The following is a 19,611-nucleotide window of genomic DNA, read 5'->3' as shown; positions in this document are numbered from 1 at the left end:
TTCACATCCTCCTTTCCAATTTGGATCCCTCTTATTTTATTTTTCCTGTCTGATTGCTGTGGCTAAGACTTCTAGTACTATGTTAAATAAGAGTGGCGAAAGTGGGCATCCCTGTCTTGTTCTTAAGGGAAATGCTTTTAGTTTTTGCCCATTAAGTATGATGTTGGCTGTAGGTTTTTCATATATGGCCTTTATTATGTCAAGATATGATCCCTCTATTCCCAGATGGCTGAGCATTTTTATCAGAAATGGGTGCTGGATTTTGTGGAATGCTTTTTCAGAGTCTTTTGATATGATCATATGTTTTTAATCTTTCCTTTTGTTTATGTGGTGTGTCACATTTATTGATTTGTGAATATTTTATCAGACTTGCATCCCTGGGATGATTCCCACTTGGTCATGGTGAATCATTTTTTTAATGCAGCAGTTTTCAACCTGTGGGTTGTGAACCCTTTGTGGGTCAAATGACCCTTTCACAGGGGTCACCAAAGACATAACAGTATCAAAATCACAGTTATGAAGTAACAACAAAAACAATGTTATGGTTGGGGGTCACCACAACATGAGGGACTCTATTAAAGGCTGTGGCATTTGGAAGATTGAGAAGCACTATTTTAATGTATTGCTGGATCCGATTTGATAGTATTTTGTTCAGGATTTTGGCATCTAAGTTCATCAGGGATTTTGGTCTGTAGTTTTTTTTCTATGTAGTGTCTTTTTCTGGTTTCAGAATTAGAATTATGCTGGCCTCATAAAATGAGTGTGGGAGTCTTCCTTCTTCTTGACTTTTTTTAGAATAATTTGAGGAGAATGGGTGTTAGTTCTTCTTTGAATATTCATTAAAACTTCCCCATAAAGCCATCTGGGCCTGGGCTTTTGTTTGCTGGGAGTTTCTTAATTACATCTTCAATTTCCTTTGTTGTTATTGGTCTGTTCAAGTTTTCTATCTCTTCCTGGTCCAGTTTTGGGAGACTACATGTTTCTAGAAATTTGTCCATTTTGCTTAGGTTGTACAAATTGTTGCCGTATAATTGTTCATAGTATTTGTAAATGATCCTTTTTATTTCTGTGGTGTCAGTTATTACCTCTCCTTTTTCATTTCTGATTTTGTATATTTAGGTTCTCTCTCTTTGTTTCTTAGTGAGTCTAGCTAAGGGTCCATCAATCTTGTTTATCTTTTTGAAAAACCAACTCTTTGTTTCATTGATCCTTTGAATTGTTTTTGTTTTGTTTTGTTTTGGTCTTTATATTGTTTATTTCTGCTTTGACCTTTACTATCTCTGTTCTTCTACTTGCTCTGGGGTTTTCTTTTTGTTTGCTTTCTAGTTCTTTAAATTGTGAGGTTAGATAGTCAATTAGAAATTCTTCTGGTTTCTTGAGGTAGGCCTGTAATGCGATAATCTTCCCTCTCAGAACTGTTTTCACTGCATTCCATAGATTTTGTGTTGTGTGTTCATTTTCAATGGTTTCCAGAAAGTTTTTAATTTCTTCCTTGATCTCCTTGGTAACTCATTCATTGTTTAATAACATGCTATTTAGCTTCATGTGGTCAAATGTCTTTGCATGTTCTTGTTGCAATTAATTTCTTGTTTCATGCCTTTGTGATCTGAGATTTGATACTATTTTAATCTTCTTGAACTTGTAGAGACTTAGTTTGTGTCCTAACATGTGGTGTATCTTTGGGAATGTCCCATGTGCACTTGAGAAGAATGTGAATTCTGTAGTTTTGGGGTGTAATTCTCTGTACATATTCATTAAATCTATTTGATCTAGTGCTTCATTTAGAGACTCTGTTTCCTTGTTAACTTTTTGTCTAGAGGATATATCCAGTGATGTCAGCTGGGTGTTCAAGTCCCCTGCTATGATTTTACAGCTGTTGATTTCTCCTTTGAAGTCCTCCAGAAGATCTTTTAATGTATTTTGATGCTCCTATATTGGGTGCATATATGTTTACAAAGGTTATCTCTTCCTGTTGGATAAATCTTTTCAATATTACCTAGTGGCCTTCTTTGTCTCTAGTTATGGCCTTCATTTTGAAATCTATTTTATCATATATGAGTATTGCTACCCCAGCTTTTTATCCATTTCATTTGCTTGGAAGATTTTTTCCCATCCCTTCACTTTCATCCTGTGTGAGATTTTTGTTGTGAGGTGGGTCTCTTGTAAACAACATATAGATGAGTCATGCTTTCTTATACAATCCAATCAGCTACTCTGTGTCTTTTAATTTTTTTTTTTTTTTTTATCCTCACCCGAGGACATTTTTCCATTTTTTGTTCAGGTAGAGTGGGAGGGAGAGAGAGGAACAGAGAGAGAGAGAGAAACATCGATGTGAAAGGAACACATCGAGTGGCTGCCACCCGCACAACCGACCAGGGCCGGGGACAAACTGCAACCGAGGTACGTGCCCTCAGCGGGAACCGAACCCGGGTCTCTCAGGACCACAGGCCGACACTCTAACCGCTCAGCCAAACCGGCCAGGGCTCTGTGTCTTTTGATGGGTGCATTCAGTTTATTTACATTTAAGGTTATTATTGATTGAACTTATTTATTGCCATTTCTGTTTATTGTGGTTACATTTTTCTTCCTATTTTTCTGCTAATTATAGCAGTCCTTTTAACATTTCTTACAGTGTTGGTTTGATGCTAATATATTCTCTTAGCCTTTTTTTGTCTGAGCAGCTTTTTATTTGACCTTCTATTTTGAATAATAGCCTTGCTGGGTAGAGTAGTCTTGGATTCAGATCCTTGTTTTTCATGACCTTGATTGCTTTATGTCATTCCCTTCTGGCCTGTAGTGTTTCTGTTGAAAAGTCAGTTGATAGCTTAATGAGGGTTCCTTTGTTGGTAACCTGTTGCTTTCTCTTGCTGCCTTTAGGATTCTCTCTTTGTCTTTAATTTTTTGCATTTTAATTGCTATGTGTCTTGGTGTAGGCCTCTTCGGATTCTTCTTACTTGGAGCTTTCAGTGCTTCTTGAATTTGAATGCCTTCTACCTTCACCAAGTTAAGAAAGTTTTCTGTCACTATTTCTTCAAATATATTCTCTAACCCTTGCTCATTTTCTTCTTCTGGAACTCCTATGATGCAAATGTTGTTATGTTTTCAGTTGCCCCACAGTTCTCTTAAGCTGCATTCCGGTTTTTTAATTGTTTTTTCCTTTTAGTTTTCTAATTGGTTGATTTTTTCTACCTTGTCTTCTAATTCACTGATCCAGTCCTCAGCTTCCTCTACTCTGCTGTTTAGTCCTTCCAATGTGTTCTTTACTTCTGCTATGTCATTCATAATTTCCACTAGGTTGGTTTTCTTTGTTTCTATATCTTTACTTATTATGTTGAGGTCCTTACTCATGCTGTTGAGCTTCCTCAAGATCATGGCTCTGAACTCTACCTCTGATAACTTGCTTAACTGCATTTCATTTATCTCATCTTCAGCAGAGTTCTCTTGTTCTTTTATTTGTGATTTGTTTCTTTGTTTCACCGTTTTGGCTATCTCAGTGGGTTTTGGAGCCTGCCAAGTTTTCCTTATGGGTGTTGGTGTTCTGCTGTTTGTGGTTCCCTCTCCTTGGTTTGGATGAGTGTGGGAGGTCCCACGTTCAATATCACTGTCAAGTCTTGCTTTCCTGGGTAGATTTTCAAGCCCAGGAAAGGTTTAGTTATCCTCTAGCTTATTGCCTGGAAGCTATTAGTCTCAGTTTCTTGATGATCCTTGGGTTGTAGCCCTCATCTGAATGAAAAACTCCCTCAGGTGTTCAGCATAGAGGATTTCCAGAGGCTGGGGAAGATGCTGGTTGTTAATGAGCCTCAATTTGTATTTCTCTGGCACAGCTGGGTGGGGTTAAATCTTTGTGGGAGGGGCTGCTGCTTCTCCCCAGAACTCTGGGAAGGAGCAAATGGCCACTGTCCTGTGTGGCTGTGATGCAGAAAAAACTCTGAGCACCCTCCAAATCCTGAGTGTCCCCACAGAGCTCCAGTGCAGTCTGCCCTCCCTCTGCCAGAGCCCAAGGTGAGTGGCTGTAGCTAATTTAGTGCTCTGTCCTGACCCTCTGCACTTGGAGCTGGCTTGGGATTTTAACCTGGAGAAAGTTGCTCACAGCTAAAACAGCTGCTGTCCGTGGGTTCCCAGCCTGCCCTCTTGTGCCACCGCAGACATACCAGGCTTGCTTCAGTGACATTTTGTCCCTGGTTATATGGTCATCTCCAGCTGCTTTTCTGTTGCTTTTTCCCAATGATTTGTCTTTATTTTAGTTGTAATTTTAGTTTGGTCCTGGGAGATGGTCTGTGTAGCTTCCATTTACTCCACCGCCACTTTGGAAAAAAAAAACCTGAGTCCACTTTTGAAATTGCTATATGCACATAAATCCTTCCTTTTCCATTATGAGCCATAATACATTAATAGTATACATGAAATAGATTAATAAAATTCAAGAAAACAGAAATTATTGCATAGAATTTGCCACACAGGATCCTAGTCTATCTTGAATTCCTAAAAGGACTGTCAACAAGATCTAAAAGCTGAGGAGTTAGCAATGAGTACTTGTCACTAGCAGATGCAAAAAATTTCTCATGCTCACAGGCCTATACTGTAGAACTCAACAGTGAGCTGCAAAACCACATGCATTCAAAAAGTGACCATCCTCCCCTAGCTGTTCCAGGTGGCTTAGGATGTCTAGCTAACCTCCAAGAATAGTTTAAGAATTGAAATCATTTGCTTCTGTGGAATTTAATATTCTATTTGCTCAATGACGTAAATACAAACTAACCTCTCAGAGAAGCAAAATGGAGGCCTCTCATCTGCATGGCATAGCAAATCCCCAAATGCATAGTTTTTATATACCTAATGGAATTTGTAATCTAGGCATGTGTTCAGGAACAGCTCTCAGAAATGAAGTACCAAAACCATCTGTAATTCCAGAAATGAAAAAATCAACCGCTACTAGCAGCAAGCCTTTTACTCTGTGTTTGGCCTTCTCTTTCCATATACACATAGTGCTTCTAAATGTCCCCACATTGCAAATGGAGATCTTGAGTCCCAAGTTATCAGAAAGATGGGTGAAATGACAGATGCTTTTTGAGAAACAGATATGACAAAATGGTCCAGAAGCTTCTGAGTAGCCTCAGTCAATGCTAGAGCTGCTGGAATTTCCCTCCTCTTTACCCTGAGTCAACAGGACACATCCTGAAACAGGGTCTGTCATCAAAACTAAGATGAATTATTGAGGTAACCATAAAGATCAGGTTCCACCTGGCCTGGAAAGCCAGTAAAAACAGGGAGAATATTCTCTACAGAAAGGTCATTGCAACAGAAATCAGGTATAGCACTCTGTTATGGGCCAGTAAGACAATTTCTAAAATACCAACCAACAGAAATTGGAAGTTCCATTTTTATCACCCTTTGGTTATGTTAAAACTTTCTATTTCTATAACAATTGGAACTTTAACTGATTTCATCTATGATTTCAATTCTCTATAAGACAAACAGAACCAAAAGTGCAACGTGACAATGGACTTAAATCAAAATATCCATATGTACATACTCTGAGAAAGGACCTCTGGTGAACAGAGGATGCTCATAGACACTAAACTGCCAGACGACAATGCCCCACCAACCATGATATCACCTGATAGATCAAGACTATTCCATCTCTCAGTAATGCCTAGATACAAGCAGCTCATTTTCAGATATCTTTTTAGTATTGTGAGGTCATATTTTTCTCCTACTTTTGAAGGATTGTCAGGTTCTGGTTTAAAGTCTCTGGAGTTTTATTGGGCATCCCTTCACTTTGCTGTTTGATTTTCACTTGAATCTTAGTCTCAAAGATAAACCAAAAATTGGGAGGTAAGGGGGGTTATAAAAAATTTTTTTTTAAAGCATCACATGAATTTTTCCTAGTTTCTCTCCTGACAGTCTGTGAACTCCATTAAGCATTCCATTGCAAATAGAACTGATTATATATATATATATATATATATATATATATATATATCCTCACTCGAAGACATTTTTCCATTTTTTGTTCAGACAGAGTGGGAGGGAGAGAGAGGAAGAGAGATATATATAGAGAGAAACATCGACATGAAAGGGACACATCAAGTGGCTGCCACCCACACGACCAACCAGGGCCTGGGACAAACTGCAACCAAGATATGTGCCCTCAGTGGGAACCAAACCCGGGTCTCTCTGGACCACAGGCCGACACTCTAAACACTGAGCCAAACCAGCCAGGGCCAGAACTGATATTTTTCAGTCACTTGACAAATGGGCACCATTTTATAAATGGTAGAAAGAAAAATGCCTAAAAATTTGTCCACCTTGACTTTGCATTCATGTCAGAGTTTCTCAATCCATTGCACCATACAACCAAATGGTAGCTCCATAAAAGATTGGCTATGACTTTGACTATAACCAATACTTATTTTGTTAAAGAAGTAAAGTAAAAATATTAGATGCCATCAAGGAAAACAAAGCTGATGGGGGAGCCATCTGAAAGGCATGGAAGCTCTGTGCTCTGAGAAAGGAAGACAAGTTGTCTTCACACAACACTATGACCTTCATCAGCAGGACTTCCCGCCACACTGAGTGAGCACATTAGAAAGACTCTAGCCCATATTCTAAAAAAGACTGTTTTTTGCAATCTCTGATCATCATAAATTATGTGGCTCACAGTTCATTTCTAACTTATCTTTTTTTTTACCCTGTGGCTTAGAGTTAAGGTGACATCTTGATCCCAATACACTCACAATTTTAACTTTACAAATTGAAAGAGAGAAAGGAAAACAGAAATTAGAACAAGGGGAGATGGTTTCTCTATGAGTAGTAAATTTTCTGGACTGACGGATCTCTGCGTCTCAGGACCCTGATTCACATCACAGATATCATGGTGCTACAGACAGCCTGGTGGGTAGTGACGTCATGGTGGGTAATGACGTCATGGTGCGTAATGACGTCATGTGGGAATAAGCTTCATACTGTCATAGTCCTGTCATCACAAGAGGAGTTAGCAAGAAAAGCATGAGAGTTTATCCTTCTTGGGGAACCTGAGCATTTCAAACCCAAAGCTTCTCTTTTTTCTTCATTAACCAAGAAAAACGATTGATTCTAAGCTGGTGGGGACTGTGCTGTTCTGATTGAAGTTGAGTGCAACAAGATTCTGGTTGCTCTGGGGATCACCAGTGTCTCATAGCTGCCTAAAATATATAATAGAAAATTAGAGGTGGAGCAGAAAGTAGTTTGTTGTTTTAATGATGAAAGCTCAAATGCCATCTAGCTATATTTGCTCACACAAAATTTGTATCTCCTAAAAAGTGCCAGGGCAACAAAAGACTAATATATCCCTTGACTGGGCAAGGAATAGGACTCCAGGAGCTACAGGAGGAAAAGAAAACAGTAATGTAAAAGGAATACAAATAACAGGAAAGTGTGCTCCAAACATTTTTCAACCATTGTGCATAAAAAACATAAGTGATTTGAACAGCAGTCAGAGTGAAAAGAAGGGATGGAAGAGTGTCAGTTACAAGGAAGAGGAGTGTTGGCATCTTCTTGAAAGCTTGTTCATGAGGTGGTTTATTTCTAATTACTCGGCGACAAAAACAAAGACTTCCACCACAGCAGGTTGAGCCACCAAAAGAAAGACCAGATGGCATTTGTCGGTGCAGGTAGGTCACATGTGGCCATTTACTGCAAGGTGCTACCAAGGTGACAGCGTACTGTGCCTGGATATAGTCAAATCCAAGTGTCATTCTGGAAAGAGCAGCTGCCTAAGGGGAACATCTGTTCACCATCACTCATGGGCTTAACTGTGAGGCTTTTATCACCCAGAAGTGTTTGTCTACATACCACATGCCCTTCCTTATGTCCAACTTCAAAGAAATCTCAGAACCAATACAGAAGCCACTCAGAAGTGCTGATTAGTTATTTGACTCATAAGATGGTACTTTCAGCCAACTTGATTAGCTTCTTTGATAAGGACAAACACAGAAAGATAGACTTTGGAATTTGAAAGAATTGCTTTGAATTTTTTTTTAAGGCAGTTTAAATCAAGCAAGAGTTTAAGAAAAGAAAATTAATCCAAAAAAAGAAAAAAGAAAAGTTAAGCCTATTTTCTTGTTCTTGTTTCCTATTGGGAGTCTCTCGCCCAATGAATTTGCAAGTCCCCAAAATGGAATGAGTGCATAATAGGTACGTCTACTCGGTCATCCCAATAATGTCAAAGTGCTATATCAAAAACCAGGCTGAGGCAAGAAAGACTTTAAACCATTTACTCCTTCCAAGGACTGCTTTTCCCCTTCATATTGTGCTCCCACTTTCTTGCTATACTGGTCACAGGGGATTCAAATCGAAGGCATAATTCCCACCCTTGCTGGGCTTATATTCTAACCAGACACACACACACAAAGGCCTCTCTGTAGATTTCTGTTGTCGTATCAATTTAATAGGAATCCCTTGCCCAAGAGTCGCACAGCAAATAACTGGGAACAGAGGAAAGAGAAAGGCTTGTGATTTATTCTTCCTGTTGTCTTTTGCTATTTGAACCCAGATAACCTTTTCCCGCCCTCTAATGCCTGTCCTTACCCCCTAAAAACTGTGTGCCACACTCCAATGTCTATCTGGAAATTCTGTGGTTGTCCCAACATAATAAAAATATTTGCTAAATTCATTTATTTTTTTCATGAATGAACTAAGTAGTCATACCTGTCTGGGATATTATCTGGTGAACTTAATGGAGGCAAAATAATCCCAGGGAACCCTAAAGAAATTTCTATTTAAAAAAAAAAAAGTTTGGCCCTGGCCAGTTTGGCTCAGCGGTTGGAGCGTCCGCCTGTGGTCTGGAGAGACCCGGGTTCGGTTCCCGCTAAGGGCACGTACCTCGGTTGCAGTTTGTCCCCGGCCCTGGTTGGTCGTGCGGGTGGCAGCCACTCCATGTGTCCCTTTCACATCGAGGTTTCCCTCTCTCTCTCTTCTTCTCTCTCCCTCCCACTCTATCTGTACAAAAAATGGAAAAATGTCCTCGGGTGAGGATAAAAAAACAAAAAAAATGTTTGTTAACTTCACTAGTGCAGATACCTACCTACTCAGGGTTTCTATTATGTAAATATAATGCAGTTGATATGGGTAATTCTGGGTTTCTGGGTATGATTTTCAAACATTCTGCATTCATACTCTCCCTTAACTAGAACCCCTGCTGTGGAGGATAAAGGTATTTTGTAGGGATACAAAAATCTTTTATTAGAACATCTGTTACCCATAGAGGGTTTTCTTCAATCCTAGAAATTATTCTAGGAACAAGTACAAGTATGACTGAGTCTGGAGAATTGAGTTATTTCTACATTAAAATGAAGGCCAATTTCTAAGCATGTATCAGTTCAAAGACAAAGTCATTCACAAGTGGCCTGTCGTGGGCTGTCAGACAATAAATCTATCAACCCTTCACTTATTAAACAACAACAACAAAATTATTCACTGTGTTCTTTTAATAGTAGCACTGGGCTAAAATAATGGCCAGATATTCATTTTCTTAAATCTTCGAATTCCATTTATGTGATCTTATTGCTTTAGAGTAACTCTTAAAAGATTATACCATAGTAACACTATAGATTTTTTTAAGTCGTATAAAATTTTTGGCAAGTATTTCTGGTAGACTTGAGCACTACCAGATTGGGTTTTAATCCTTCCTCTTTCTCAATTCAATTCAAGATTTAATAGATACATAGAATGAGGAAAAAACTATCTTAAGTGCCAGAAATGTATTACACTAGAGAAAGACAGTTCTTTCCCTCCCAGAATTTTCTGTTTATTCTCTTTTTCTCTTCTCTGAGTGTCTCTCTGCTTTTCTCAGACACTTGCAATCTTTTCACCTTTGTGTCTCTTTCATCGCTAATGGATTTCTCAATCACCAAATCCAATGGTAATATTTTGTCACATGTACAGCACTAAACTCATTATGAGTTTTCTCATAGCCCTCAACTCAATTAATGGCACTGCCATCATCCTTCACCCTCTTCTCATCAATCACAAACAAAAACATGGATGCTACCTTCAATTCCCTCTCTCTCTTCTCCGATAATCACTAAAATCAGCTGTAACTTTCTAGAGACATTCTTGATTTATCCTTTCTTTCCATCTTACTGTCATTGTCTTAGTTCTTGTTCTCATTCTTGTCATTTAGACCTTTGCAGTAGGCAAATGGTCTTTTTGCTAGCTATTTCTTCGTTCTGATCCACACTTTTGTGCCACTTAATTAACCATTCAAATTCTTGCTTAAAAATATTTCAATAACATTTTACTTCCTGCGGATAGAATTCAAACTCTTCCACGTAACATTAATGCATACCCCTTTGTGATCTGTGTTCTGTTGGCTTTTTCAGCGGTGCGCCCCATGTTCTTGAGCCATACTGAACTATTCTTCCCCAAGCACCGTGATCCCATGCCTCCTCTTCCCGTGTAACTTCTATTCCTCCCTTTTCCACATGGAAGTTCCTCATCAAGGCCTAGCTCCATGTTACCTTCTCCAAGAAACTGCTTCTGATTCCTTCTCTCCCTGCCCCCTTCCTCTCCTCTACACATTATTTTAACATGCCATTTTCCTCATTGCATTTCAACTATTTTCACATCTCTCTCCCACACCATAATGTAAGTTATGTGAAGGTAATTTTTTTTCTTTGTATTTCTAGCATCTAGCACATGCTCCACAAATAATATGCTCTCGTAAACAATGGCCAAGTGAATGCTGATCTTCATCTTCCTCTCAGCTCTGCAGCATTCAGCACAATTGACTGGCAGTCCTTCTAGAATTTTCTAATCATTTGCTTTCCAAAGCACTAATCTCTTCTGATCTCCTCCAGCTCTTTGGACCATCCTTTATCCAGATCCTCTTATGATTCCTATTCTTTCTCTTATCTGATAATATTTGAGATTTTAGTGATTTCTAGTTTGCTCTTTCCTTTTCTCCCCTGCGTTCTTTCCCTGGATGGTGTGTTGAGACCTTCACCTGTAAATACAGTCTGACACACAGCCAGCATTACCAGCAGTCAAAAGACACAGCCCTAAAATGCTCCTTTTCTGATGTTTCTGTCTATTCTCAGAGGTGTATCTCCAGCTATGAAGTATGTCTTCAGTCTTTCATGGCAGAATAAATCTCTATATTTTTACACATATTCAAATTGATCAAATGATTATTTTTGTCATTTAGGAGGCATCAATAAATCAAAGGTTTGAAGAGTTTTCAAGACCATAATAACCATGAAAATAAATAAGACCTATGTTTATCAGAACCAAAAATATCAGTGTGAACCTAAGAGAATTCAGATAGAAATTAAATATAGGTCACCTCTATTTTCTATTTCTATTAGGAGGCCATCCACAATTCATTGTGATTACACAACTCTTAGAATGATAATTCCATTCTAAAATGTAAATTCCACTGCCTTGGCCTCACAGAATGGATAAGGTGGGCGGGATTTATTTGAGTCCAGAGTCCAATGTGAGAGAATTTTTTAATTCTAGTGACGATAAAGTCTGCACAGTGCTGCCCTTTGTGTACACTCTACTAGAAAGGAAGATACCCATAGGCTTCTCCTTCTCCTCCTTCTCCTTCTCCTTCTCCTTCTCCCTCACCTGCTCCTCCTCCTCCTCCGCCGCCGCCTTCTCCTTCTCCTCAAAGGACAGGCTTAACTGTCTCAGTGGTTATTATTATTTTTTTTTTACAGATGGTCTTTCATCAGCTTCCCTATTTGTCTTCATGAGATTAGAGAAGGCAAAAATCATGTTCACTCATCACTCAACTCACAGCATTATCATTGGCAGTGTATTTAGCTTTGACGTTGTGTTCAGGCCTTAGCCTCAACAGGAGAAATTTTAGGATCTGAAAGTCTAGTGGTTATTTCACAAGTCAGCTCATTTCCCATGATAGAGAGAACACAACTTACTAAAAGTTCTAACACGTTAGTTTGTGTGTGTGTGCGCACACGCATGTTTTAGGGCAACTGCTTCCTGTAACTACACAACTTGAAGATGAAAGAAAATCACTGATCCTCTCTTTGACTCACTATAAATGGTACCTGGCCCTGGCCATATTGCTTGCAGCAGGGCTTAGTGCAGTGATGAAGTCCCTGTATGTTCACTTCAAATGACCAATCTGCTCTTCCTGGATGTCCAGTGTCCTCGACGTGGCTGCAGAGCAGAATACTCACATTCTGAATCATAACCCATGCTCCACACAGCTGCAAATAAAAATTAAAAAAATCCCTATAACAACTCCCTAGTACTCATATCCCAACTCTGTTTCTCTTAAGGGATACAATCATCGGTATAACAGGCATTACTGGTCACCTACAGCACATTTATCCCCCTAAACTGGGAGAAATACTGCCCCTCCTCCGCACAGCCATGCCTCTCCTGCCCCTACCAGTGACCGGATTAAAGACGTGTGATGCCAGCCCTGGCAAAGGCAATCTGCTGGGGCAGCAGTGGCTTCTCAGAGCGGTTTCTTCACTAATGAAAAGACACATACGTAGCCCTGGCTGGGTGGCTCAGTCAGTTGGAACATTGTCCCATACACAAAAAAGTTGCAGATTTGATTCCCGATCAGGCCACACACCTAAATTGCGGGTTCAATCCCCAGCCAGGGCAAGTAAGGGAGGTGGATGAGGATTAAAAATAAAAATAAAAAAGACACATACATGGATACCTTCTTATTTCTCTGGGTGCTTCGTGTGACATGACATTTATTTTACAATGTATTAACAAGAGAACACACACCAATAGACATGAGTGTTATAACTTTTTGGCAATAGTAATTTGAAGAGACAAGAATTTGTGTGAAATATACAAGGAGGGGCAAAAGTACGTTTACAGTTGTTTATATAACAATAATGCAATAATTAATAAATAAAATATAGGAATAAACTGTGGTTCACATACTCACAACTGTAAACTTACTTTTGCCCCACCCTGTACATATCTATTTCATAGTCACTATTAATGTCTTTGATTAGGACCAGCCATTATGAAGTTTAGAAATTAATACAAATAAAAAATTTAATTTAAATTTACAGAATAATAATAATAAATTAAATGTATAGGATTTAAAATAACCACTAAAAGACCCTCCAATTTTATTATCCTGATTTATGGTGATGGGTGTGGAGAGGAACAATGCGCAGTCTCCCAACCCCGGAACAGAGCCACGTCTCTGGCTCTGCCACATGGGTACCAATCACCTGCGGGACAGAGAGAGCACTGGTGTGCGACGAGGAGGCCGAGACTCCAAGCCAGCGCTGCGGCAGACCAGCTATGACTGGGGAACAGTTACTTTCTCTCCCTGTCACAAAAAGAGTTGAATTCATTGATTCAGAAATTCCTTCAGTTACAGAACCCTTCAACTTGGTGGTGTTGACTAGTGCCCCACATCCCAGAAAGGAGCCTCCAGCCTAAGACCTTCAGAGGTACAAGAAGTATGAGGAAGGGACTTCTCAATTGTGGGAACAAGTCTAGGGCATCTCCTTCTTCTACTTCTGGGCGCTTAAAAAACTTAGTGAGATGTGTTCCTCCTCACGCCCTGCTCCCCCCTCCACTTCTATGCTCTTTCCATGCCCTGCTGCTTTTGGTTAGCTTTATTCTTTGTTTCCCAACCAGCACTCAGCAAGAGGAGAGAGACCAGACCGGCTCCCAGGCTCAGACAGGGGCAGTCTGGCATTCCCTCTGCCCAAATCCTCCTCAAGGCCCCTGACCCTCTCACACAGCAGAGAGCTGGGTGCTGGATCCCCCTGGAGGCCTGAAAGGAGCACCTTTCCTTCATTTTGCTCAGGGATGGTCCTGCTTGAAGGAAAATTACATCTCTTGTGATTTTCATTCCATATTATCAACTTTGCTGGGCCACGATACCCAGTTTTTGGTCAAACACCAATCTGGATATTGCTGTGAAGGTATTTGTGAAATGTGATTGATGTTTAAATAAATAGGCATTGAGTAAAACAGACTTACCCTTCATGATGTGGGTGGGCCTCATCCAATCAGTTGAGGGTCTTAAGAGAAAAGGACTGGTCCCCTAAGGAAGAGGGAATTCTGCCTCCAGACTAACTTCAGACTTGAGCTGCAGCTTCAACTTTCCCCCGAGTCTCCAGCCTGAGGGCTGCTCTGCAGAGTTTGGGCTTGCCAGTCTCTACAGTTGTGTGAGCCAATCCCTTAAAATAAATCTGTCTTTGCCTGTCTTTCTTTCTCTCAGTCTCTTTCTCTCTGTCTCTCTTTTCCTATGCCTTTTCTTTTCCATCTATATCTTCACACACACACACACACACACACACACACACACACCCATATTGGTTCTGTTTCTCAGGAGAACCCTGACTAACATACCCGTAAAAGCACAAATTCAAGTCCCCCTGAAACAAAACAGGGAAATCTGTAGAACCAACAGATTTGCTGGCTCATTAGATCCTCACCTGGTTTGTATGCTTCACCAGTTCCACTGAGCACTTTGTGAGCGATGATCCAGAAGGATTTAAGATCTCCCTGGAGTCACCACATGACTACAATGAAACTGAAGTAGGAGATTTGATTTTAGGTCTAAATTAACTTTTCAGATATGTTGGTTTACCAAAGCTACTTCTCCTTTCTGGTTTGTTTCTTGGGTATTTTTTCTAAAACATACATTCTGTAGCCCTGGCCAGTGTGGCTAAGTTGGTTGAGCATCGCCCCATGCACCAAAAGGTCACCGGTTTGATTCCCAGTCAGGGCACATGTCCAGCTTGCAGGTTGGGTCCCTGGCCATACAGGAGGGAACCCACTGATGTTTCTCTCTTATGTTGATGTTTCTTTTTCTAAGAAAAAAAAATCAATTACAATAACATATTTAAAACTTACATTCTGTTTCCCTATTCTGTTGTAAAGAACAATTTCTCTTTATTGTCTTTAAAATATTCCTAGTTGGTCTTAGTGATTTGCCCAATGTCTGGCGTTCCTTTTATTTTTAAATTTGGTATAATGTTTGGCACATAATAGGTTATCAATATATATAGAGAGAGAGACCTGAGAACCTTTAAGATAGATATATACATCTTTTTACAGCTGAAACACCTAGAATTTTATAAGAGAAAGATATCTGGGACATTTTCCTTCCATTTAAAATTGTATTCTAATACCTAAGCCAATTATTGAGAGGGTAAAAAAGTCATCTATATTTGCTCTGTCTTAGTATATTGTTTAAATTCTTCTATGGTGTCTGGGGATTTTTAGGAGCTGAAACAGCAACTAAAAGTCAATATTAAGAACTGATTTTACTTTATGCTTCATGCTTAATAGGTTTTAGAATATTTTATTGCTGCAAACTCAGACTCACCAAATCTCAAGCTAGATAATATGGCAGAGATGCCTGTCTGTCCCCAGGAGCCTCGGGTATGCTGCTCCTGTCCCTTTGCATGGGGCCCAGCCCACTCCCTGTCGTTAAAGGTTTGCTCCCTTCCTCCCAGCACAGGCTTGATCTTGCAGCTCTGCCTGCATCAGCTGGTTACACAGCTCCAGTGGGATACTTCAGTAAGAAACTACCTCTGGATGAGTTCATCTGAGAGGTTGATTGAAAGTTACATATGGATGGAATTCATGTTTTATATTTCTGTTGTACCTTCTCAGAGGGCCAGGCCCAGGGCACTAAGCCATACTCTGAAGCACAGGAAAAAGGGACAAAAGAAGGCTATGACCACCGGCCCAGGATTAAGCCTCTGGCGGGCGGTGGCCCCTGGAGCTTTTGACACTATTGACAATCTGTTTTGAGGGTCTCATGGTTCAGACCCTTAAACATCCCTACATTGCTTTTAAATTTTCTGAGTAGAATGGACATATTCTTCCTAAAATTACTCAAATTTTGCTTGAACCTATTTACACTTTTCTTCCTATCTTCATGGGGGTATTCCAGCGACATCCTCTGACTCATTTTGTAAAAACGTGGACCCTTTCAGTGGAGCTGAAGTGACTACCATCTTCATCCGAAGGCACAGAACACACATCGGATGGGAACGTAGTCCCTGGTCCAGTGAAGCTTGCTTCTGAAAGGAGACAGATAGTAGACAGACAAACAAACACGTAATACGATGACGCCAGGGCCGGGCAGGATCACAGGCAGGCGTGCTGCTGTGCGGGGGTACAGGGCCCACGCTCAGAAGGGCCCCACACTCAGGATTTTAACGCTCTGTGATCAGTGTCTTGAAATTCTGACTAATGGTATCTTTGAATTTGGGTTTTTATATGTGAAGTCCAATGGGACAATGGAGCATGCAGAGGGGACCTGGAGCCTCAGTCTGCTCCTGCCTCCTGCCTCCTCCACAAGACAAGTTCTCAGTAGCCTCTTTCCACCTTTTGGCTTGCCAGGCCCCACCTGGCCTTCCCATCTATGCCCCCACCACCTCATGCCCACTGCCATCCTGGAGCCCAATAGGTCCCAAGGATCAGCAGTGGGCACAGATGCCCTGTGGCATCTCAGGGTGGGACAGGGCAATAATTGTCCCCACCCCAGGGCTTGCAGCACATGGTGCATTGAGTGGGTGATTCAATGGAAGTGGGCCTCTCCCCACCCCTGAGCCAGATACCTCGTGTGTCATGGAGCTGAGCTTGTAATATCCACCCTATGACTTGATGTCTGCATGCAACTCACTGGTTGTCAGAGTGCCCCTCCTGCTGGCTGCCAGGCTGAGGTGCTGTGCCCAGATGGGTGAGGGGAAGTTAAGTCAGACATCTCTCCTTCCTACATGTCCACCTGCACAACTGTGGACGAGCAACCGCATGTGCTGTTTAAACCCATCTTACTCTGGAGATGCCAACAGGAAAGAAAGGAGTTACAGTGGAAAAGAAAGGGAATTCTAAATGTGAATTGTAATTTCTAATCGCTTGAAACCATCTCTCTCCCCAACCACTCTTTTTTTTTATTTATCCTTATTGTTGAAAGTATTATAGATGTCCCTCCTTTTTTCCTCCATTGACCACTGTTCAATAAATAGGCAACTTCATTTAAGCCTTGGCTCTACTTTAATACAGCACTTGATTGCTGGGGAAAGAGAGTATCTGCTCCAGATGACAGTGAAACGGACCACTGGCTAGTAGACATGACCAAAATGAATGAAGGCTGTTGCTTCCAAGAAGCCCATAGTCTAGAGCAGCGGTTCTCAACCTGTGGGTCACAACCCCTTTGGGGGTCGAACGACCCTTTCACAGCGGTCACCTAAAACCATCAGAAAACACATATTTCTGATGGTCTTAGGAACCGAGACACCGCTCCTCTATCTGTCTCCAGGCGGCTCCACCCACATGCAGATACGCCCACATACAACATGAGGAACTGTATCAAAGGGTTGCGGCATCGGGAAAGTTGAGAACCACTGGTCTAGGGAAAATTAAAAAAAACATACATTTTTTTAAAAGTCGATATTATAAGGAATATATTGGTGAGTTAAAAAGGATAGCTGAAAACAAATCTTCACAAAGATGTAAAGGCTTAATCAAGCCTAGAGTTGGCAAAGATATCTATAACAGGGGTGGTCCTCACTGTGGGAGTGAGAGGTGCAACCAGCCAGGAGGCCAGTCTGTCAGTAGGCATAAAATCTGTTTGTATATTTTCTTTATTTAAGCAGTTTTAATTCTAATCATTTGTCTTAAAGAAATAATAAGATAGTGTAGCAGTGTGTGTATGTAATTCATTTGATTATAGTGTGGTGTATAATGAGAAAAATGGAAAACACTTGAATATTCATTATAAAAGACTGATTAAATAAATTATGTTACACATATATAAAGAAACATTATATAATCATTTTAAAATAAAGGAAATCTATATGAATTCAAATTTAAAAACAACTATGCTTTATGGTAAATGGTGGAAGATTAAACATAGTACAATTCTAATGAGAGAAAATAATGCTTGTAAAGGCATTACAATGTCCAAAAGGACACTTACTAAGTTGTGTACCATAGAAAGTAGAGGAGGTCCTAGAAATTGTCAGTTATGACTGTATCATGATCGTCATTTGGGAGGAACATTCTGTGTGTCAAATACTAAACCAGAAAATTTACAAATATGACCTCATTAAATCCCTATGGTAACTCTGCATGTTAGATGTTAGTATTCATAATTTAAATATGGAAAAAGTAAGGCACAAAAAGGTAACTTTCCCAAGGTCTCACAGTTAATGAGATGCAAAGCTGGACACAAACATCTCTGCCTGACTGAACTAAAAGCTCCCATTCTTTCCAAAACAACATAAATATATATTATGTATTACCCAGCTCTACAAAAGTAAGATTATAATCTAATGAGGAGGCAGAAAAAGAAGAAAAAACATATAAAACTAAGAATTATGAAGGTGATAACAATGGTAATAATGATTAAAGTTTATTTAGTGTTCACTGTATATTCAAAGTGATACAGATAGATAGATGAGAGAAAGAGAGAGAGAGAGAGAGAGAGAGAGAGAGATTTAACATGTTTGAACTTGACAACAATTATAGAATGGGTACTATATTATCCCCACTTTACTGAAAAGAATACTGAAGCCCAAAGAAGGTAAGAAACTGTCTTAAGGTCACACAGTTTTAGGACCTTAGTATTTAGCTAGTCCACTTACACAACCTCAAAAAGTAGTGTAAGAAAAGAACCAATGTAAGAGGTTAATTTCCAATATATAGAGAGTGCTCATACAACTCAACAAAAGGAAGACAAAGAACCCAATTAAAAAATGGGCAGAGGAGCTGAATAGACACCTCTCCAAACAGGACATACAAATGGCCAAGAGACATATGAAGAAATGCTCAACATCACTAATCATCAGAGAGATGCAAATTAAAACAGCAATGAGGTATCACCTCACACCTGGCAGAATGGCCGCCATCAACAAATCATCAAACAAGTGTTGGTGAGGGTGTGGAGAAAAGGGGACTCTAGTACACTGCTGGTGGGAATGCAGACTGGTGCAGCCACTATGGAAAACAGTATGGTGTTACCTCAAAAAATTAAAAATTGAACTTCCTTTTGACCCAGTGATCCCACTTCTGGGAATATACCCTAAGAAGCCTGAAACACCAATCAGAAAAAATATATGTACCCCCATGTTCATAGCAGCACTATTTACAATAGCTAAGATCTGGAGACAGCCCAAATGTCTATCAGTAGACAAGTGGATAAAAAAGCAGTGGTACATATACACAATGGAGTACTATACAGCTGTAAGAAAGAAAGATCTCTTATCCTTTGAGACGACATGGAGAGACTCGGAGAGTATTATCCTAAGCGAAAAAAGTCAAGCAAAGAAAGACAAATATCACATGATCTCACTTATTTGTGGAATATAATGAACATAACAGTCTGAGGAATGAGGTAGTCCCAGAGATGTGGAAGTGGGGTACAGACTGACAATCCCCTGAAGAGGGGGTGAGGGGGAGAAATAAACCACAGAACTTATATGCATGTATGTATGAACAACGGACATGGACAACAAAGGTGGGGACAGGGTGGGGAGGGAGCGGGAGGGGGGAACCAGTGGGGGAAAAAGGAGAAACATCTGTAACAAAAATAAATTAATTAATTAAAAAATTAAAGCAAATAAATAAATAAAAACACACAAAACTAAAAAAAAA

This window comes from Molossus molossus, unplaced genomic scaffold, assembly GCF_014108415.1.
Source record: "Molossus molossus isolate mMolMol1 unplaced genomic scaffold, mMolMol1.p scaffold_m16_p_16, whole genome shotgun sequence".
In the NCBI taxonomy this organism is placed as follows: Eukaryota; Metazoa; Chordata; class Mammalia; order Chiroptera; family Molossidae; genus Molossus; species Molossus molossus.
The sequence above is the reverse complement of the archived record's forward strand: the minus strand, read 5'-3'. Positions refer to the sequence as shown.